We start from the raw sequence: 6,790 nt of genomic DNA, 5'->3' as shown, positions 1-6,790 counted from the left end.
TTTTTTTTTACTTAGAGATAATGGCTCTTGTTTCTTTACAACTTAAACCAGACTCCTTTCCTTGGAAAGGTGGTAGATAAAAACCCAAAAATCCCATGAATCTTTTTGGGTATCTAGGGTGGAAAGAAAAGCTCGTTTATTATGGGCACACTTAAAATTTCTCTGGTTATTGTCAAGAGATAAAGTATCTCTATTGTATTATGCTTTATCAAATATCTGCTTTATGTGGTTACAAATGCTGCTCACATTTCTGAATATCAGCAAATGATTTTTATGATACTTATCTTGGGATAACAATAAAACCTGCTGTTGAAGTGTAACCAAAAGGTGGTGGAAGCTCCGATCCTGCAGCAGTCTCAGCTGCATGACGCTGAGAATAACTCCTGAGAGCTCGCTGCATGCTTGGATAAAGTTCTCCTCCCTCTGCCATTAGAAATAAATTGCTGGAGTACCATCTAGCATTTCTAACACCTTGTTGAAAAACAAAGCTCTGTATTCCCTGTTAGTTCTTACTGCTTTGAACTTTAAAAAAGATGTAAGCAACTACATTCCAGTGATAAATAGCCTCATACCTGGTTTTATGAGGACTGAATTATTGGAGGAGAACAAAGTGGTGGGAGGATTCCAGCAGACCTTGTCCAAACGACTGCCCTTCAGTTTTGCTGTGCTATATAGCTGCGTGGTGTGGGTGGGAACTGGAGAGTCTCTGGGTTCTAATGGAAAACTCAGGAAGCAATACATATGATCTCTTATTTTTTTTCCCCACACAGGCCTCCTAATTAAAAATGAAGTTGAAATCCTGTTGTTCTTTCAGGGTATGGAAAGTGTTTGATTCTTTCCATGAAGCCAGGACCCTTTTTAGTTAGAGAAATTGTATGATGATATGTGAAATTCTTCAAGAATTCATTGCAAATCTGTTGCCCAGGTCTCATGGAGAGGTCAGTGCAGAGAAAAGATGCTAATGCTCCATGTGCTCTTTTGGCTTTCTGTGTTAGGATGAGTCCCATTACCTCTGGTGAGGTAAGTGAGGAAGCATGTGGACATTGGCATCTCAGCTGGAACTGAATGAATTTCATAGTCTCAGGAGTGGGATTTGACTCTCATTTTTACCTTGACTCATTTATATGATCCCAAGGAGAAAATCAAAGTGCACACCCCCCCCCCCCCCCCAAGAAAACAAAACCAAACCCAAAACCAAACAAAACAGTGAACCTTCAACTGCAGGGACTACAGTACAGCTGCCGAGAGTTCTCAGTGCTCCCTGATGCTGTGTGCTGGAATGTTTGAGGTGAGTTACACACTTTCATGACTTCCTAAGCTGACAGCAGTCAATTCTGTCATTCTGTCCTCCATTCACTTAATGCTGCAAGACAAAAGTGTACTCTTAATGGTAATGGAACCAGCATTAGCAAACTCCTCCATGCTCTTTCAACTGATACATAATCAATCTACTTAGCCACCAATAACAGAAATGAAAAAGCAAAAGCTTTAACTTAAGCAAACGACAGCAATGCACCAGCAGCAGCTATAATCAGATCACTGCAGCCATTTGTGCAAATAATGATATTCTCCACCTTGCCCAGGGCAAACTCCCTCAACTTGGAACCATGTTCTTCTTACTACACAAGAAGTAATTGAATGTCCAAATGTTTTGTCAGTCGTATCTGTACAACTATAAAGAGACCAATTGTAAAGCCTTGTGAATGCTCCCACTCCTGATGAATGCTTCCACCAAGCCTATAAGCAGAATGAACCAGATGAGAAGAACAGGAAACTAAATATACATCTCTCCTGTATGTGCTGCAGGCACTGTCTCTGCAGCTGCTGTTTTAACAGCAGAGTTGTACTTGCTGGCAGTATATCATAACATGGAAGTGATGCTTCTGGGAGGACAGAACTGTTTTGAGACACTAGCCAACATTATGACATTTCCTTTTATTGAGAGCATCTGCTATTGAGGTGGTACCCAGCCTACATTCATTGATTTCTGTGGGATTCGTAGCTGCTCAGCAGATCCTTAGGATCGAAGCCAAATTGCTTAAAGTTTAGATCAAGTAAGTTAGACTCCATAGTGGAAAGGTTGACATTAATTTCTCAGGCAACACATTTGGCGTTATTATGCTTGCTGAAGTATGTAATGGCAGCGGGAGAAAAAGAGCTGCGCTTATTCTCATTGTTGTCACAGTTAAACTACAGAGAGGGCTTCCATTCCAAAGGCTCTTTTTCTGAATTACTTCTAAGACAAGACTTAAATGAACAAACCCAATAGCACTAGAAAAACGTCTTACAGCTTTTCATGTTAGTGTTGTCATCATAATGCCTAAGAAAATGGTGATGTTATTTACTCACAGCATTTATCTCCAAGCATTTCTGTTGGTGATTTTTTGGTTGTTGTTGTTTTGTTGTTGTGTTGGTTTTTTTTAATGAGACATCCCAATGGGGAGCTACTGCTCTTATGAGGAGCAATTTAAAACCCTGAGAATAACTCAGAGGTGAACCCCACAGTACAGATGTGATGCTGCACCTGAGCGAAAATAAGAAATAGCTCTGAAGATCTTTATTGTGAATCTGGCTGGAAGCACACTCTTAGCTGGCTTGTTTTCCTGGGTAATGGAACCTGTCAGTCACAGCATCCAAACCAGGGTGGGCACCCTGCCCATCCCCAATGCAGATTCCCTCGTCTCAAGTGGATTGGGAAAAGTTCTATATTCAGAAAAGCATCTGAGGTAATGAAATCCTTGCCTACGCATATTGGTTTGCAGCTCTTCTTTCCCTAGAGAAATATATTTCTGCAAAGCTATGGTGCAAACATTGATGCTCCAGGATCTGTTGAGGATTAAAAGATGCTGGGATGGCAGTGGTTCCAGGTGCAGAAGCTCTCTGCACTATAACAAGTAGCTGAGAAAAGGGGAAAACAGAAGGATGATGATAGCACCCTGCTATTCATCCATTATGTGTATCTCTTGAGACTGTCTGCAAGGAGGATATAAGAACTGCAGGAAGGCCAAAGGACTGGTTTGTTATTGCCCTCCTTGCACTGCCATCTGTTGCTGCCTTTTTACAGCGTGAAAGGGAAGAATTCACAGTAATTTTTCCTCTAAGGACTGTACTACACCTATTAGGAGCAGGATAATTCTGGTACCTGAATATGCTGCGCTACTACTAGATCACAGTGCAAATAATGAGGGCAGATCTCTCCTCTGATCAAGGAGTACGATGATAACACGAGCAGGGTTTGTAACTGAATGATAATTTAGATAAGAACTAGTAGTTATCTACTGAAACTTGTAATTCTTGACAGTTTCTCCAGGTGCAATGATGTATTGTGGAGAGAACTACTGAGCATGTAGCTTTTATGTGCAGGGAAAATTTACCGTGTCTTCGGCACTGCCAATACCATCATGTCTGCTACATTTCCAGTTGCTTTCTGGCACACTGGACTTTCAGAGTCCCTGTGATGCTCCTATTTACTCTGGCACAGAAGTAATTTGGTGGTGTTGCTTATCTCACTTGGCCAAGTGTCATGGATCATAACAGCAAACAATCCTCTATGGCACAAACATCTCTGTACTGGCCATGTTTGCAGGTACAGCTTCTAATTGCAGAGGGGCCCTTCAGGAGGAAATAATTTTCAGTTGTACTCACCCTGGCCTTTCTTAATAAGAAGCAAGTAAAGAGCCAAGATTATATTTTACATTTATTCTTTACAGTATTGTTTATCCAAATGTCATTAGAGGAAGTGCTTTATCTGATGCTGCTGTCTGCTACACCCACCTCACACGAGTGTTTTTGGCAGGCAAAGTTGCTCTGTCAAGACAAGCTGCAGATGATTTTGGAGTATGTTCTACAGCTGATGACTGGTACCAGGAGATCTAATGGGGAGATCCTTCCCTGTGCACCACAGAGTTGTGGCTCAGATGAAGAGCTGGCGGCCAGTCACCAGTGGCATCCCCCAGGGATCAGTGCTGGGCCCCATCCTCTTTAACATCTTCATTGATGATATGGATGAGGGGGTTGAGTCAGTCATCAGCAAGTTTGCAGATGACACCAAGTTGGGAACAGATGTTAGTCAGTTAGAGGGTAGAAAGGCTCTGCAGAGGGACCTCGACCGACTGGACAGGTGGGCAGAGACCAATGGGATGGCATTTAACAAGTCCAAGTGCCGGGTGCTGCACTTTGGCCACGGCAACCCCATGCAGAGCTACAGGCTGGGGTCAGAGTGGCTGGAGAGCTGCCAAACAGAGAGGGACCTGGGGGTGATGATTGACAGCCACCTAAACATGAGCCAGCAGTGTGCCCAGGTGGCCAAGAGGGCCAATGGCATCCTGGCCTGTATTAGGAATAGTGTGGCCAGCAGGAGCAGGGAGGTCATTGTGCCCCTGTACTCTGCATTGGTTAGGCCACACCTTGAGTCCTGTGTCCAGTTCTGGGCCCCTCAGTTTAAGAAGGACATTGAAACTCTTGAAGGTGTCCAGAGAAGGGCAACAAGGCTGGGGAGAGGCCTTGAGCACAGCCCTATGAGGAGAGGCTGAGGGAGCTGGGGTTGTTTAGCCTGGAGAAGAGAAGGATCAGAGGTGACCTCATTGCCCTCTACAACTACCTGAAAGGTGGTTGTAGACAGGAGGGGGTTGGTCTCTTCTCCCAGGCAACCAGCACCAGAACAAGGGGACACAGTCTCAAGTTGTGTCAGGGGAGGTTTAGACTCGAGGTGAGGAAAAAGTTCTTCACTGAGCGAGTCATTCGTCATTGGAATGTGCTGCCCAGGGAGGTGGTGGAGTCACCGTCCCTGGAGGTGTTCAAGGGGAGATTGGACGTGGCACTTGGTGCCATGGTCTAGTTGTGGGGTCTGTTGGGACAGGTTGGACTTGATGATCCTTGGGGTCTCTTCCAACCTTAGTTATACTGTGAGACTGTGATACTGTGAAGAGAACGCTGCCAGAGGGATAGAGAAGGATAGAGAAGAGGCACAGGAATAAGAAGAGTCTTCAGTATATCGGTTAAACGAGTTAGATGTTCTCTCTATCCTGCATCTTCCTCCTACTCAGCAACATTCTTTTCCATAGCACAGGCTCTACTTTTCCCCTCGTGTGTTCTTTGCATTGAAAATGAACAATATTTTCAAGCAACAACAAAGCCACATAAAGCCACACTGGCAAATAACTCTACTGACTCTGTTCGACCCCTGAATAAAGCCTCACATATTCTCAAAGGCATGGAAAATTGGAAGGGAGCTTTGTGGCTAGAATGGGCACTGATGCTGGGCAACCACATGCTGCTGCTTTGTCCTTACCAAGCAAAATGCTTTTTCTGCAGTGGGAGCTTTGCCTGTGTAAGGATTGCAGCATCCAGACATCCTGGGGACAAGGGGAATGGGTATAAGCTGTGGATGCCTCTGGTCCCAGCACCCAAGGGCACAGTAGTTGCTTCTGCATGTTTTAATTTTGTTTATTAATAATTGAATAAGCCTTTATGGTAGCTCCAGGACACTGCAGCACTTCAAACCTCCCCATCATGTAAAATGGCAAAGTTTTCTGAGCTGGGACGCAATCTGATGTCATGGGGAGAGCACAGCTGTACCAGGGACAGACTTTCCTAGTTGAGTCCAGCTGCACATGCTTGGAAAGTGTTTTCAGGCTTCTTGGGATGATCTATGGCTTTGAGACTCAGCTCAAATGTACAGAACAGGCTATGCCACAGGCAGCCAGTGTGCCCAGGCAGTGTTAGTGTATGTGCTCATGGCAGAGAGAGGGACAGTCTGTCCTCATGTCCTGCCCTGGATGCAGGACTTGGGAGAGCCCATGAGATCCTCATTGTAGGACCAGCTGGGTCTTGGTGTGTTTAGGAGATGGGGAGGTTTTCAGTGAGATTTTTGAGTGCTCTTGTGTTTGTGCTGAACAGAGACACAGATATGGCAGGAGGAGGTGCAAGAAAGGGAATATTTGATACTGACTGAGCCATGTCTCTCTGTCATTGTGCCCCTGTACTCTGCATTGGTTAGGCCACACCTTGAGTACTGTGTCCAGTTCTGGGTCCCTCAGTTTAAGAAGGACATTGAGACTCTTGAATGTGTCCAGAGAAGGGCAACAAGGCTGGGGAGAGGCCTTGAGCACAGCCCTATGAGGAGAGGCTGAGGGAGCTGGGATTGTTTAGCCTGGAGAAGAAAAGGATCAGGAGTGACCTCATTGCCCTCTACAACTACCTGAAAGGTGGTTGTAGACAGGAAGGGGTTGGTCTCTTCTCCCAGGCAACCCGCACCAGAACAAGGGGACACAGTCTCAAGCTGCACCAGGAGAGGTTTAGACTCAAGGTGAGGAGAAAGTTCTTCACTGAGCGAGTCGTTCGTCATTGGGATGTGCTGCCCAGGGAGGTGGTGGAGTCACCGTCCCTGGAGGTGTTCAAGAGGAGATTGGACATGGCACTTGGTGCCATGGTCTAGTCATGAGGTCTGTGGTGACAGGTTGGACTCGATGATCCTCGAGGTCTCTTCCAACCTTAGTTATACTGTGATACTGTGGTATGAGCAGTGAGAGCAGCCTTGCTGGTGTGAGCCAGAGGCTTAAACTGTCTTCAGTGGAGATAAGGGGGACTAAGGGCTCTTGGGTTCAACACAGCTGTGATGGCAGCACCTACAGCAGCTCAGCAGACAAGTCCTTGTCAGCTGATCTGCCTGTAGCTTCTTTACAATCCTCATACCCTCTGGTTTTCATAATTTTGTTATCAGATAATGGATTGTGCCCTACAGAGTGGATTCTGACATACCTGAATGGTGTAGCAGTTTGTGATTTCCTAC

This window comes from Dryobates pubescens, chromosome 1 (assembly GCF_014839835.1).
Source record: "Dryobates pubescens isolate bDryPub1 chromosome 1, bDryPub1.pri, whole genome shotgun sequence".
NCBI classification, from domain to species: domain Eukaryota; kingdom Metazoa; phylum Chordata; class Aves; order Piciformes; family Picidae; genus Dryobates; species Dryobates pubescens.
This window is presented reverse-complemented; position numbering follows the sequence as displayed.